This window comes from Neovison vison, chromosome 13 (genome assembly GCF_020171115.1).
Source record: "Neovison vison isolate M4711 chromosome 13, ASM_NN_V1, whole genome shotgun sequence".
NCBI lineage: Eukaryota > Metazoa > Chordata > Mammalia > Carnivora > Mustelidae > Neogale > Neogale vison.
This window is the reverse complement of record NC_058103.1, coordinates 97,950,726-97,967,537: the sequence shown is the minus strand read 5'-3', so window position 1 is coordinate 97,967,537 and position 16,812 is coordinate 97,950,726. Positions and strand designations below refer to the sequence as shown.

At 36.2% G+C, this 16,812-nt stretch overlaps 1 protein-coding gene across 4 annotated transcripts in view; it reads left to right on the top strand.

The window, feature by feature from the left end:
- The window catches only part of GLCE (glucuronic acid epimerase), a 119,185-nt gene that overhangs the window by 72,557 nt on the left and 29,816 nt on the right, over positions 1-16,812 (top strand). Inside the window, exon 1 of one of the 4 annotated variants that reach the window (XM_044231666.1) lies at positions 2,568-2,591. The exons of 2 other annotated variants lie outside the window; for them this stretch is intronic. The gene's annotated coding sequence lies outside the window, so the exon portion shown is untranslated. Of the gene's footprint in view, positions 1-2,567; positions 2,592-10,257; positions 10,286-16,812 lie in introns of those variants that run through there. One more of the 4 variants, XM_044231669.1, reaches the window with a different exon arrangement.

Genomic DNA, 16,812 nt, shown 5'->3' with positions numbered 1-16,812 from the left:
GTCCCGCATTGGGCTCTCTGCTCAGCAGGGAGCCTGCTTCCTCCTCTCTCTCTCTGCCTGCCTCTCTGCCTACTTGTAATCGCTCTCTGTCAAAAAAATAAATAAAATCTTTAAAAAAAAAAGTTTACATCTTTTTATTTTGTGTATCCCTGGACTAATTGCTGTAGGTGTTCATTTTACCACTTTTATCTTTTGGCCTTCATACTTGCTTTATAAGTGATTGATCTACTACTTTAATTATATGTTTGCTTTTTCCAATGAAATTTTTTCTTTCATAATTTTCTTCTAGTATGGCTCTAGGAAAACATTATCATCATGACCTTAGGGTTGGTAAAGATTCTTAAACAGAATACATAAAGCATTAACAATAAAAGGAAAAAATGATAAATTGTACTACATTAAAATTAAGAAATTCTGTTCACCAAAATATACAGTTAAGAATGAACGTCAGCCACAGAGTGGGAAAAAGATATTTGCAATTGGAAAAAAAAAGTATTTGCAACTTGCATTACATATATCTGACAAAGAACTCGGCCAGAATATATAAAATAGCAATAGAAAGACAGATAACCCAATAGAAAAATTAGACAAAATGCTTAAATGGGCGTACACACATATTAAAAGATTTTCAATCTCTTAGGGCACCTGGGTGGCTCAGTGGGTTAAACCTCTGCCTTCGGCTCAGGTCATGATCTCAGGGTCCTGGGATCGAGCCCCGTGTCGGGCTCTCTGCTCAGCAGGGAGCCTGCTTCCCCCCTCTCTCTGCCTGCCTCTCTGCCTACTTGTGATCTCTCCCTCTCTGTCAAATAAATGAATCTCAAAAAAAAAAAAAAAAAAAGATTTTCAATCTCATTAGTCATCTGCAGTATACAGCTTAAACCTACTATGTGATACCACTCTACCCTACAGAGTGGCTTGGATTAAAAGACTGGTGGTATCAAATGTTGATGAGGATGTGTTGCATTTGTAGCTCATTTTCCCGGTAGTAGGAATATAAATTGCTTTAACCACTCTGGTTAATAGTTCCCCCCTCCTTCACCAAAGTTGAACTTAACTCATAGTTGTACCCCCATGACCTTACAGTTCCACTTCTAGGTAGTTCCACTTCTAGGTATATTTCCAACAAAAATGCTAACAAGTGTTCTCAAACACATGTGTAAGAGTGTTCATATTCATACAGGCAAAAACTGAAAACAATCCAAATGTTCAAAAACAGCAAACTGGGTAACTAAATGGTGGTATATTTGTGTAAGGGAATACCATACAGCAGTGAGAATACATGAAGTGTTGTAGTGCACAGCGCATGGATGAACCCCAAGAACATAATGTTAAGTAGAAAAAGTCAGTCACAAAGGAGTGCACTGTGTTTCTAGTTACATAAAGTTTGAAAATAGGCAAAACGGATTTATTGTGTTAGAAGTCAGGAGAGTTGTTACTTTGGGAGAAAGATCTGATAGGGAAATAATGTGCTCTTCTGTGTAGCTGATTAAGGAAGTTCCATTATACTGATTGTTAAAAGCATTTAATAAAATCATGACTGGGTAATTTTATCAAATGCTTTCATCTGATAAAAGCTATTGACATCATGTGGTTTTCCTCTATTTTTCTTTTAATTTGAACTCTGAATGTTAAAGCAGCCTGTGTTCTTGTACTATATTTCTTGATTTGGATATTGGTTATAGATACACAATAACTTTGTGAAAATTGAGCTGTAAACCGGTTTATTATACTGTAATAAAAAATTTATTTAAAATTTTTAATTAAAAAAAATGAAAGTGATACTTGGAGGGGTAGTCAAAAATGTACCTGTTCAGTTTGTAAGACAAGAAGCGATAAAGAAAAATTTACATTTCTATGGAAGATTATCCTTCTCAGTCATGCTTGGTTTAGAATGTACTTTGTAGAATAATAACATTTTATGAGACAGTTCAGTAATTAACACATGCCCCTGTGAAGTTAGCTACAAGTACAGTGAGGCTTTTTAGGTTGCAGCAAAACAATGGCTTAATAATTAAATGGAACTTACTAATTGTAAGAATTGGCTTCTCAGCTTTACTTCTTTCCTGCTTGTGGTTTTTCACTTACTGGGTAAAAGTCATTCCAGGGTGGTGATCTCTGACAGAAGAGAAACTAATGGGGTAAGCCCATAGTTTTTCCAAGCCACAGTACTGCTAGAGGCCACCTAAACAGCCCAGGAGTCTCACATGATTGATTGAGTTTGGGGTTCAGGGATGACAAGCTAGGATTTTGAGAGCAAAATATTGGAAAGTCAAGGACTATAGAAATGGAGAGCTCCAAGGACCTGGAAAGTGCCCTTTCATGTCTTTCACTATCATTCTTTGTGTACTTGTGTAATAACTACTCAACAGTAGAAAGAGTCACTGGAAGGAGTAGGAAGAAAACTCCTCAGAGATGACAGAGAGTAAGGTAGCCACACTGTCCAGAGTGGAAAGACCTAATAGAAAAGCATTGCGGTAGACTAAAAGCTATATTAGCCCTTCCTTATCTGTGGTTTTACTCTCTATGGTTTCAGTTACCCATTATCAACTGTGATCCAGAAGCAGATGGTTCTCTTTCTGATGTATCATCAGGTCAGTAGTATCCTAATGCTTCATCACAATGCCTATGTCATTCACCTCACTTTCATCACATAGGCATTTTTTATCATTTTATATCATCACAAGTATGAGTATCGTATGATATTTTGAGAACAACCACATTCACATAACTTTTATTATGATATGTTGTTATAATTGTCCTATTTTATTAGCTTATGTTGTTAATTTCTTAATTTGCCTAGGTTATAAACTTTATCAGAGGTCTGTGTATATAGGAAAAAACATATAGGTTTTGGTACTATCTGTAATTTCAGGCTTCCACTGTGGGTGGAAGGGAGGACTTCCCACAGATGAAGGGGAGACTGTTGTACTCTGGTCCCAACTAACAAAGTTTAAAAAATAAGCCTTGAAATTATCAAACTGTTTCCTAGCCATTGAATGCTATTCCCAGAACAAAGCACTTAAAGGAATTTTAAAAATCCACACCAGATGTTCCAGCAGTCTCATTCCTGGGTACTTATACAAAGTAATTGAAATCAGGATCTTGAAGAGAGATTTGTGTTTATGTGTTCCTTGAACCATTATTCACAGAAGCCCAAGAGGTAGAAGCAACCCAAATGTCCATCAGTGTGTGATAAGGAAAATGGTGGTATGTACGTACAGTAGAATATTATTCGGTCTTTAAAAGAGGAATTCTGTCATGCAGCAACATAGATGAAACTTGAGGATATTATGCTAAGTGAAATAAGCCCCAGAAAGACAAATACTGCATGATTCTACTTATATGAGGTATCTAAAGTAGTTAAACTCATATAAGCAGAAAGTGGAAGAGTGGTTGCCAGGGGCCGGAGCTAGGGGGAACAGGGGAGTTGCTGCTTAATGGGTATAAAGTTCAGTTATGCAAATTGAAAAAGTTCTAGAAATCTGCTGTACAATATTTTGCTTATATTGTAATGTACACTTAAAAATTTGTGGATAAAATAAATCACACAAATTCATTTGTCAATTTATATTTGCTATAAATACCATTTCTGCTTTAAAACTATGCAGTATATCCATATAGTGAAGATTAAGCATGAAAGATAAATATATTCATAACAAATTTGAAAAAATTCAATACCCAAAAATGTAAAATTTGTAATGTCTTGCATCCTATAAAAAACTACCAGACATGCAAAGAAGCAGAAAATATGGCCCATAACAATGACAAAAACCAACAAATAGGAAGAGAGAAAGATGACCCATATGATCAAATTAGCTGACAAGAACATTAAAGCAGTAATTATAACTATGCTCTTACGTTCAGGAGAGTAGAGGAAAACAAACATGCCAATGTGAGACATGGGAGTTATTTTTTAAAAAGCGTGACCCAAATAGAACTTCCAGAGATGAAAAATAAAATTTCTGAAATGGAAAAATATAGCAGATGAAATTACCAGATTAGACATTGCAGGAGAAAAAGATTAGTTAATACTTGAAGACATAGCAATAACAACTATCTGAAATGAAATACCAACAGGAAAAAATAGTTGGAAAAAGACATATCAGTGAGCTGTGGGACACATCAAGCACTTTAACACAAGTATAACAAGTTTCAGAAGGAGATGGGAGACAGAAAAAAATATTTCAGGAAATAGTAGGTAAATATTTACCAAGTTTGATGAAAATGCATGTCCATAGTTTATAGTTTACAAATTTGCAAGCAAAAGAATCAGGTACAATGATTAAATTGTTGAAACCAGCGACAAAAGTCTTGAAAGAAATCTTAAAAGCAGCCAGAGGAAAACATACCATGTTAAATATCAGATGAACAAATATATAAAAATCACTACAGATTTGTCAGAAACTATGCATGTCAGAAATGACATCCTTAAAAGTACTGGAAGAAGAAAAACAGTCAAAAACTCAACCTGGAACTCTACCTGGCAAAAGGATTTTCCAAAAATGAAGGCAAAATAAAAGATAAAGCTGAGAGAATTTCTTACACTATAAGAAATGTTAAGAGTAGTTCTTCAGGCAGAAAAAAAATGATATCAGATGGAAATTTGCATCCATAAAAAGAAATTTAGAGTATAGGAAATGGAAAATATATGTATGAATAGAAAAGTCTATAGAAAAACAAGATAATTGTTTAAAACAAGAATAACAATATATTGTATTTAAAAGTTAAAAACAAAGAAAAAGAAGTATAGCTAGAAGTCATAGAGCTAAAATGGAATCATAAAAAAATACTCACCAAAAGATGGCAGGAAAAAAAGAAAAAGGAACAAAAGAAAGATGAGACAAATAGAGAAATAGCAAGACAGAGATTTAATTTAAATCCAACCATAGCAATGATCACATTAAATGTAAATGGTCTATATGCTTCAGTTGAAACAGATTGTCTGATTAGATGTTTTTATTTATTTATTTATTTTTAAAGATTTTATTTATTTATTTGACAGAGATCACAAGTAGGCAGAGAGGCAGGCAGAGAGAGAGGAGGAAGCAGGCTCCCCGCTGAGCAGAGATCCCGATGTGGGGCTCCATCCTAGGACCCTGGGATCATAACCTGAACCGGAGGCAGAGGCTTTAACCCACTTAGCCACCCAGGCACCTCTGATTAGGTGTTTTTAAAGTAAGACTCAATTACATACTGTCTACAAAAAACCCACTTTTGAATATAAAGGTACAGATTAAAGTAAGCAGATAAGAAAAGATACACTGTGTAAACAGTAATCACAAGAAAGCTGGAGTTCCTATATTAATATTGAATAATGTAGATTTCAAAATGAAAAATATAAAAGTTAATTTCATAATGTAAACAGGGTCAGTTCATCAAAAGGCTGGCTGTAACAGTCCTCGTCAGTCAGCATCCAGTAATATAACTTTAAAGTGGATGAAGGAAAAGCAGTACAACTAAAAGGAAAAGTAGAATGTACAATTATAGTTGCAAATTTCAACATTCTCAGCAATATGTGTTTGAGCTGTAGTCTGCCATGAGAGGCATGATTTATCACGATTTTTTTGTTTTAATGTTTTCTTTTATTTGACATTTGCTTTCTCATTAGCCAAAAGATTTGCCTACCAAACCTTATTATCTAAGTACGGTTAAGGTATAGATTCTATGTAAGTACCCCCAACCAAGAATCAGTAAAAACAAGTATTTATTGGGACTTACTGATTGCTAAGTGTATTAGTTTTCTTTGCTATTATAACTTATTACCACATAGTGGCTTAAAACAACACAAATTTATTATCTTACAGTTCCGGAAGTCAAAAGTCCAAAGTGTATTTCACTGGGCTGAAATCAAGGTATTGGCAGAACTGTGTTCTTCTCTAGGCTCTAGGAAGTATCTATTACTTAGATTACTCATATTTCCGGTTCCTAGAGGCTGTCTGCATTTTGTGGCTTCGTGGCTCCCTTCTAAAATAAAAAGGCTTGTATTTCAGATGGAGTACTTGATACAGATAATTTGAAAAGAGAGTGAAAGTAAAGTTTTGAAAAAGAAAACAAGTGGTTGAGAATTCAAATCCACTTGCAGTTCTTGACAAAAATCAGTTTTTCTCCTGGTGCTCTATCTGGGTGTGACTAAGTGGATGGTGGGACAGATTTTATTATACTTTAGATTTTTTATGACAAAATATCTAAAGTTTACCAAATTTTTCCAAACAGACAGGGGTTTTATTTTTGCTACCTAGCATTTCTTTTCTAGTCATTCCTAAAAAATTATGTTTTCGATAATTCGGTGGTGTAGTCATTGCACCCTGGAAACACGCAGCAAATGACCCCATTTCATTTTTGTTGTTACTTATTTTTTATTTATTTATTTTTTAAAGATTTTATCTATTTGACAGAGAGAGAGAGATCACAAGTAGGCAGAGAGGCAGGCAGAGAGTGAGGGGGAAGCAGGCTTCCTGCTGAACAGAGAGCCCAATGTGGATCCCAGGACCCTGAGATCATGACCTGAGCCGAAGGCAGAGGCTTAACCCACTGAGCCACCCAGGCACCCCTTTGTTATTATTTATTATTCTTTAGCTCTTGAAAGACCTTTTCAATATCTTTATATATGCCTCTGGGAGTTTTTCCCATTTACGATATATATGTATTTCCTCTTTTCATACAAACCTTTGGATGGAATAAAACAGGCTGCGTGATCATAGTTCCTTTTATTTGCATAAAAATAACATAATTCTAATTATTTAAGCTAGAGAGCAACTTCCTGTATGTGTCTAGTATGTTTGTATGTCAAACCAGTAGTATCAATCTGGTAGGAGAGTAGAGTTTGGTTGAACAGTCATTAATACTTTTCTTTTCATTTTTTTTTTTTTTTAATGCTTTTCTAATAGTCACTGATTCAGGTGCAATACTGTGTTCTAAATCAGTGGTATTTCTAGGCAGTAGTCTTCAATGAGATACATAATATTGTGTTATATTACAAAATGTTTTTCCAGGTGAAGGTTTTGATTTGTCACTGGTATGGTGGGATTGGTGTGACTACATGAAGTCTGTGTATGTATGTGTGTTAACTTGTGTCCATTTTCCTTCCTTCCTTCTTAGATTTATTTGTTGTGAAAGTAGAACTTGCTGAGTTGTACTTTTATCTTATTATGCCAGTTGTCTTAAAGAATTCAAATACTTTTTTTTAAATTAATAGGTTGCCTTTTAAATGTATTTCATTGTTGCAGAGCTTGGGGATCCTTCATACATGCCAAACTGATTATTTCCAGGGAACAAAAAGTGATTAAGATAGCAAGTGAAATTTGAGATGGAATTATATTCATAGGAATTTATTCAAATGTCTTGCAGGAATAATTAAACTCTCATATGGAAAGAAAACAAACCCAGTATTGTCTTAGGCACTTTGGGAGGGAGAAAAAATCCATTCACACATGTTTTCTCCTTTCAAAGAGTTTATTTTTTTATATAAATGCCTTAGCAAGGATGTATAAGAAATTCATTCTTGGATAATTAGAAGCTTTAAAGATTTTATTTATTTATTTGACAGAGATCAAAAGTAGACAGAGAGGCAGGCGGGGTGGGGGGGTAGGGAGTAGGCTTCCTGGAGCGATGCAGGGCTCCATCCCAGGACCCTGGGATCATGACCTGAGCTGAAGACAGAGGCTTTAACACACTGAGCCACCCAGGTGCCCCTAGAAGTATTAGTTTAAAATCATAGACTAGTTGATAGTGTTTCTGTTTTAGTGGAAGATAATGCTGTTTGGAGAGGAGCAGCAGACAGGAATGAGACAGAATATCCAAGGGAAAAATAATGTCTAATGTGAAGAAGTAACTTATTTGACATATTAAAGATTGTAGGTTCGCCTGAGTGGCTCAGTCAGTTGAGTGTCTGGCTTGGTTTCAGCTCTGGTCATGATCTCAGGGTCCTGGGATCAAGTCTTGTGCCCACCTCCACACTCTATGGGGAATCTGCTTCTCCTCCTCTCCCTTTGTCCCTCCTCCTCACATGCGCTCTCTCTCCCCATAAATAAATAAATCTTAAAAAAAAAAAAAAGTAGAATATCTGTATTTGGGCATTTTATGGTAATTTCTCATTTTCCTGGAAAGACTGCAGGAAGGTATACTGGCTTAGAATTTTATGAATCCTTTGTAGGAGTTCTTTACAGAAAAGTGTGTTCAGGTTGGATGTATTTAACTTTAAGGTGCTCTGTCACTTCTAAGAGTTTATGAAAGACATGTAAAAAAATCCATATGACTCCCAAAAGCCTTGAAGCCACCAAATTCCTGTAACCTCCTTAGCCACTTCTTGTGACTAAGGTGGAAAGTAAGTTTCATTGGCTTTGTTTTTAGCTTATAAAATAAAGTCCCCTTGTTTCATTCCAGCATTCAGACTGTGAATTGATACCCAGAAACTGCTAGAAGAGTTTAATTTTCAGTCAAGAAATAGATGTCAATAACATACTTGAACACCTTTCCCCTTACCTACCCCAGGCAGTGAATAGTAAGGGGATGGAAATCATTAGCATCATGTCTTCAAATTCAGTGTATAATATTAAGCTATAAAATGTGTTAAATTCACTATGCTTCCTAGAGGTGGAGTTTAGCACTAACAAAAAAGAATGATCTCTATCCTTATTACAAATGTGCATCATAGAACATGATAGGAGACACTTGATTTATAATTCAGATTCATTTGGGTTGTTTGGAGGCCATATCTGCTTTGTGGTTGGCTTAAGAGCAAAGGGAAGACTTGTGTATTATCTTCATTTCTTATTCTTGAATCAGTATTTGCCACACTTAGAAACCTAAAACTGGGGCGCCTGGGTGGCTCAGTGGGTTAAAGCTCTGCATTGGGCTCTCTGCTCGGCAGAGCCTGCTTCCCCCTCTCTCTCTGCCTGCTGCTCTGCCTACTTGTAATCTCTCTCCCTCTGTCAAATGAATAAATAAAACCTTAAAAAAGAAAGGAAGAAAGAAAGAAAGAAAGAAAGAAACCTAAAGATCATGAAATGTGGGATAATACTTTATTTTTTAAAAAGATTTTATTTATTTATTTTTGTGAGAGAGAGGGAAAGAAAGAGCAAGTGAGCACAAGTAGGGAGAGGGGCAGAGGGAGAAGCAAGACTCCTGGCTGAGCAGGGAGCCCGATGAGGAGCTTGAACATGACAGGATCATGAGCTGAGCTGAAGGCAGACACTTAAACGGCTAAGCCACCCAGGCATCCCTGGGATGATAAAGTTTGTTCTGAAGGAGCAATTTTTTTTTAATATGAGGTAATATGTGAAGTATAGAATACTGTTTGTTGCCAGAAGAAAAAATACATGTATGTGTGTATATATATGAAATATACATGATATATATGATAAAACACATATATGGAGAAAAGGATTTTGATTTGGGGAAGAAATTCTAGAAGATATCATTTTCTTTATCAAATACTTGTAATCCAGGTTTCACCTTTATAAATAGTCCCAGTGCCAAGATCTGAGACTTTATATAAATGTCAGTGAAAAGTTAGTTTTAGCCCTTAGAAAATGTATAGAAATGTGGTTTTGTACATTAAGAAATACTGTTTTGGATAAATTTCATTTCTATTTCAGCTGTCTTATTTATTTAGGTAAATGGATTTCTGTGTGGTAATTTACACTCATCTCAAATTTAGAAACCAAAAGAAAATATCCATACACTTTGCTCAACATGCAGTTAAGTCTTAAGTAGGAGTTAAATGAAAGTTCCTACAGTGCTAAAGTTAATTCAATTTGATAACCTTCCTATTTGCTTAGAAAATTGTTCATTTGGGAAATCTTAGCCTAAGTCTTACTTAATTCACATTTATTGCTGATAAAATGTATTTCCCTTACTAATAGTTTATCATTCTGTGAGAGGCAGATTGTATTTGTTTCTTGATTGCTGTTCTTACCAACTTTTATGAGATAATAAAAGTCACAGAAGCTTAGAGGAAGGTGTTCTTTCACAGGTGGAGAGACTTGTACTTATCTCTTTTTTCAGATTGCTTATTTGGGAAAATGGTAACTTACCACATAATAGATGTTTAACAAATATATGTTGGTTAAATGAAATGGTATAGCTAAGTGAAGCTCACTCTTTCTTTTTTTTTTTTTTAAAGATTTTATTTATTCGACAGATCAAGATCACAAGTAGGCAGAGAGAGAGAGTGGAGGAAGCAGGCTCCCTGCTGAGCAGAGAGCCCGATGCAGGGCTCCATCCCAGGACCCTAGGATCGTGACCTGAGCCGAAGGCAGAGGCTTTAACCCACTGAGCCACCCAGGTGCCCCGAAGCTCACTCTTTCTTTATTGACTTTAGACCCTGAGATCATGACCTGAGCCGAAGGCAGCGGCTTAACCCACTGAGCCACCCAGGCGCCCCTCTTTATTGACTTTAAAAAGAGGTATCACTTCATCCATAGACATTTTCCTTTGTTTGCTTGTTAGGTGGTGGGAGCCAAATTAAGTGTTCATTTAATCTCAACCACTTTGTAAAGTAAAAGGTATTATCTCAGCTTTACATATGAGAAAATTGAGATTACCTGACTTATTCAGATTACCAGTATTGAAATTTAGTTATTTCAGTATCAAAAGCTTGTTTTTTCCCCAACAGACAATATCTCTTTTTTTTTTTTTAAAGATTTTATTTATTTATTTATTTGACAGAGAGAGAGAGAGAGAGAGATATTGATCACAAGTAGGCAGAGAGGCAGGCAGAGAGAGAAGGAAGCGGGCTCCCTGCTGAGCAGAGAGCCTGATGCAGGACTTGATGCCAGGACCCTGAGATCATGACCTGAGTGGAAGGTAGAGGCTTTAACCCACTGAGCCACCCAGGCGCCCCCAGTTAGATGAGTTTTGATAGATGTATCTAGCCATGTAATCTGTATCACAACAATCAAACTCTAGAACATTTTCATTACTCCCCAAAGTCCCTCATACCCATCAATCCCTTCCTGCCATTACTGATCTAATTTTTATCCCTATAATTTTGCTTTTTCCCAAAATGTCATGTAAAGGGAATCATATATTAAGTAATCTTTTGTGTCTGGCTTCTTCTATTTAACAAAATGCTTTCCGGGCTTACCCATGTTGTTGCAGATACCAAGTATTGATTTATTGCTGAGCTCTATTCCATTATATGGGTAAACCACTGTTTATACAGTCACCAGTTGAAGGACATTTGGGTTGTTTCTACTTTTAGATTATTATGAATAAATGCTTTAAACATTCACATTCACGGCACCTGGGTAGCTCAGTCAGTTAAGCATCTGCTTTTGGGGGTGCCTCGGTGGCTCAGCGGGTTAAGCCTCTGCCTTCGGCTCAGGCCATGATCTCAAGGTCCTGGGATCGAGCCCTACATCGGGCTCTCTGCCAGGCAGAAAGCCTGCTTCCTCCTCTCTCTCTGCCTGTCTCTCTGCCTACTTGTGATCTCTGTCTGTCAAATAAATAAAAATAAAATATTAAAAAAAAAAGCATCTGTTTTTGGCTTAGGTCAGGGTCCAGGCATTGAGTCCCACATTGGGCTCCCTGCTCTGCGGGGAGCCTACTTCTCCATCTCCCACTCCTCCTGCTTGTGTTCCCTCTCTTACTGTGCCTCTCTCTGCCAAATAAATAAATAAAATCTTTTAAAAAAATAACATTCATGTTCATAACCTGTTTAGTTTTAAAATTTCTGGTATGGCATTATCTTGAGTGACATGACATCTCTTGGATGACTAGTTCATAGATTACTTAGTTTTAGATAATGTAAAATATGGGCTACTTCTCTAGGGGATTCTGAGCCCTCTATTAGAAATTAGGGAATGAAGAAAGTTGTTGACTGTTTTCAAAATTTGGGAGGGTACTCTGATATTTGGGACATATTTTTTTTTAATTTAGCATATAGTATAAAGTTAATAGTATAAAGATAAATGATATGAGATGAAGTACAGTGAAAAGTAGTAAAGTAACGAACACTGGACTAAGAGTTAGAAAATGATTTCTAGTCCTTTAATCTGGTTTTAGTTTCCAGCTGCATCTCTTAGTAGACTTTGGGTAAATTGTGACTTTGAACCAATTAGTAACCACTTGAAGAAGGAGGATGGAGCTAAGGTTTCCACATTTCTTAGATATATACTTTAGATCATTCATTCCTCAGGACACCCTAAGGGGTACCTTTGTGATAGATTACAACTAGCCCTACTGCGCTGAGGAGGAAACGGCAATTCGCAGAAGTAGCTGGTAATGGTAGCAAAGTCAGTAAGTAGGTAGATGTTTCAACAATTGACTCCCTTCCAGTTTCCTTATCTGAAAAATGAAGATAATAACCAGTTGTGTAGTTGTGAGTATTAAATGTGATTATATTAATAAGGACCCAGAACTGCCAGTCTCTAACTGTCCTTCCCTTCTTTTCCTATCTCCTGCCCTGCAAGTCTGTTAACTATTAAGAGAAATCTAAAATGTGGGTGCTAATCTTACATCTTTCTTACTTATTTATTTGAGAGGGAGGGTCGGGGAGGCAGAAAGAGAGGGAGAGAGAGGCTTAAGCAGACTCTGCACTGAGCATGGAGCCCATTGTGGGGCTTGATCTCACAACCCTGAAATCATGACCTGAGCTGAAACCCAAGAGTCAGATGCCTAACTGGCTGTGCCACCCAGGCACTGCCCTGCCCACAGTGTCTTTTTAATTGCAAAAGATGCTATATTAGATGTTTCTTTTTAATATAAGTATTAGAAAAACACTCAGCTAGCAAATAGAAGTCATTTTAGTCCAACAACCTAGCAGATTGTTCTCACATGATTCCTGTTAGCACATTCCCTCAATCTTTTTTTTTCTAGTGTGATAGGTTCTGCATTGTTTGTAAAGTAGCTCAGAACTGTATTCTACTACTTCTGAGTTAACAATTACCTCAGTAATTAGTCTTATTTAAAAACCACTTGGGGGTGCCTAGGTGGGTCAGTGTGTTAAGCCTCTGCTTTCGGCTCAGGTCATGATCTCAGAGTCGTGGGATCAAGGCCCACATCAGGCTCTCTGCTTAGCAGGGAGCCTGCTTCTCTGCCTACTTGTGACCTCTCTCCCTCTGTCAAATAAATAAATAAAATCTTTAGGGGGAAAAAAAAAAAAAAACACTTGGGACCAATGCCCACATAAGATTTCTTCCACATCTTCCACATAGTTTCTACATGGCCAAGACTCTATACTTTATGATTGTTTAAAATTGCTATAAGCAAGCAACTTGATGAACTTTTGCCCTTCTGTCATTCCTGTTTTGCCGGATTGCAGCAAACTTGATAAAAAGTTATTATCAGCAGCTATTCTGTAGAACTTCTTAGGATAGTTCTACCAGTCTGTCCTGTAAAATCCCCATATGCATGAACCATGCGGAGTAAACACATCATTAGGTTTTCTTTCTCTTGCTTTCCTAATGAGGGAGGAAATGCTACACAGCTGGAGAAGCCAGGGACTCCTTTCTGAATCTAACATATGCTTAGTTTGACACTTTGCTCAGAAGAAGCAGTTTTTTAGTTAAATATTATACAGTACTTCAAAGAACATTTTAGCTACACTATAACTATTCAGCTTTTCTGTATACAAAAGCTGTTCTTTGCTTTTAAAAACATTCCTGTCCTAGTTCTTTATATTATTGCTTTCAGTATTAAGGAGAATTAAGCTGAATACGTTTAGAAGCTCTTTTCAGAAATGAATTTTAGTTTCAGAAGCTGCTGCACAGTGCCAGTAGTTTAAGATGTCTGCACAAATCAAGAGCAAATCATTCTGCTCTTAATCTAGTTGGTAAGAAAGTAAATAGTGATTTGGAGCCAGATGATATGCTATTGGTGTGATGTGAAGAACCTAACACTTTGAAGCTAGGTAAATCTAGGTTTAAATCCTACTATGTAATTGCTAATACTTTTTCTTCAGCAGAGTTAAAAACTACTTAGTTTCTTCTACTACATGCTGGTGATAACTCCTTCTTAGGGTTTGATTTCAATAACTGAAATATTTGTAGTACCTGACATATAGTAAAAAAAAAAAAAAAAAAAACTACTCTTTAAATGTTTCCTTTCCCTGTAAGCTTGTCCCCTACCCCTCAAAAACAAATAACTTCATTTATCATTCAAATGTAATTTGGTATTTGTTGGTTTTTTAATGCTAAGTATGTCTAATGAAGGTTTGAGGATAGATGAGATGGCAGGGTTAACCTACCCATCAGTGATTGCTTGTGATAATCTTTAGCACAAGCTGTAGACTGTGGGAAGACTAGGTTGCCATGTAGTTTACACAAGCCAATAGATTAGATTGAAAGTGTATGGAACCGGAAACACTGTGACTGAATAAGGCACTTTCCAATTTAATATTTATGGAGTACTTCCTTTAAGTGGGTAAGACATTCAACTAAGAGATACACTCTTTTTGCCCTTCTGCCTTTTCTTTCTGGGCTATAACACAGCCGTGATGGCTGAGACTTAGTCACAGGCTTGCGCCTTAGTGTGGTGTGGAAAGATAGAAAGTACCTAGGTCCTTAATGATGTAGCTGCATATATTGGTTCCAATCACCTCCTCCTGAGTTTCTTTTACATAAGTGAAAAATAACAGTGACTGGAGCATATAAGGATTTATTTCTGGTGTCTGTTACTAACAGCAGAACCTAACCCTAGCAGTCAGATAGCAGTCTGGGTGCAGGCATCTGACTCCCTGTAATCCCGCATCTACTTACTTGTGAGTGACTAAATATATCTTAATAAAATAGTACACCAACACTAAAATATGAAAAAAGGGAGGTGTTCAGATCCTGAAATACAGAAATGTCAAGATATTTCTATCAGAAATAATATAGGTATTCCCACTATAAAAACTAGAACTCTCTGAAGAAGGGTTGTGTCTTTGGCGAGAAGTATATATGATGAAACTGGGGTATCTTGTAATACAAGAAAACTATCAGAAACTACTTGTGTTGTGTCACAAGGACTTGGGAGCCAACTTGAAAAGATTTGTACCGGCTAAATGTGGGATAATTTGAGCATCAAAAAGTTGTAACTTTTAGGGCATCTGGGTGCTTCAGTCAGTTAAGCATCTGCCTTCGGCTTAGGTCATGATCTCACAGTCCTTGGATCAAGCCCCTGCTACTCTCTCTCTCTCTCTCTCTCTCTCTGCCCTTCCCACTCTACTCAAGCTCTGTCTTTTGCTTTCTCTTTCTCAAATAAATAAGATTCTTTTAAAAATTAACTTTGTAACTGTAATGGATTGAAGCACATTAAATATATTTAATATTCATGAGTTCATTCATATATTACTTTAAAAAATCATTTATTTTTAGAGCTTATTAGGGAGCAAATTCACTGTTTTCAGTTGGTAAATAAAAGGAAAGATTCAGGCATTAATTCTGACCATACAGACTGTATACCCATACAGACTATATACCTCAGAATTACCAAATCGTTAGTAGAGAAGGGCAAGATTCTCTTTACAGAAGTATGTCAGCTAATATATTAAGAAGGACTGGTAGAATATCACCATTTTGCAACCCTTAATGAAAAAGTCATTCCTAAAACTATTAGACGGCTGCTAACGGGGAACTCTATAATGGCTGGATCAAGATGACAACACATGAACATATAGATTAATCCTAACATAACAAAAAGAAAGACTATCAGACATTATATGCTTCCTGATAAAGGTTCACGCCTCTACTGTGAAGTATTCTTCCTGAAAAATCAAGCCCTACTTTTAGCAAGCTCTAAGTCTCACTGCTGATTTACAGGAAGTATCTGGGAATTTCGGAATCTGAGGTAAGATCCTACAGCCACTGAAAAAAAAATAACACTTATTACAGGACAAAAGCATACCCTTGATAGTAAAGATTACTCCAGTTACAAATTTTAGAAGCATTTTTTTTATTTTTGCAGACTAAAAAACAAAACAAAACTGGAGTCTTTGAGTAAGACATGGAAAATGAGTCACAAGATAGACTAAGATGAAAGGGGGATGGCTAATGGGGAGCCATAAATTAAAAGGTATTGGATAAAATAAACTATAGGTTAGACTCTAAAATAAGTATCCAAATATGAAACCATAGAATAGTAACTAAATATGCAGTATCCAAATTAAGTTGTGTGCTGGAAAAAAGTAGAAACTTGAGAATATTGACTCTGTGATATGGAAAACAAGGTTGAGAAGCTCTCCCAGAATGCATAGAAAAAGGGGAAAAGAGATGGACAAAGAAAACATGAAGAACAGTTGATAGACATAAAGGATAGAGTAAAAGAGATCTAACATAAAGATAATTGATATTCTGTAAGAGACCAAAACAAATTGAACAGGAGCAGTTGTTAAGCACACTATAGAAAAAAACATTTTCCAGAGCTAAAGGATTACTTGAGTCATTGCCAAATACCAGGAGAATTTAATAAAAAGAAATTAACAACTAAACCTGTCCTGGTGAAACTTCGTGCTTTCCCTTGTTAAAAATTATAATAATAATGATCAGGCATCCAGGCAAAGAGGAAAACAAACAAATATACAGAAGTTACTCATTCACAAGGGAACTTATGGCAGACTCCTAGCCTTGGATTGTGCTTATAATTAAACATCAGGAGATAATTAAGCATCATTTACAGAGTTCTGTTGACAGTTTAGGCCCCCAGGTTCTTTATCAAGCCAAGTTAGCAGCAAGAAGCAACACACCTTTTCAATTCTCAAAGCTTCAAAGTATAGCTACCCTTATGAAAGAATTACTTCAAAACATACTCAGGCTGACTGAGAAATTCTTTAGCAAAAGCCAGAATTTGGAAAAATTTTCCATCTGTGACTTACTGTTTCAAGTTTAGCAA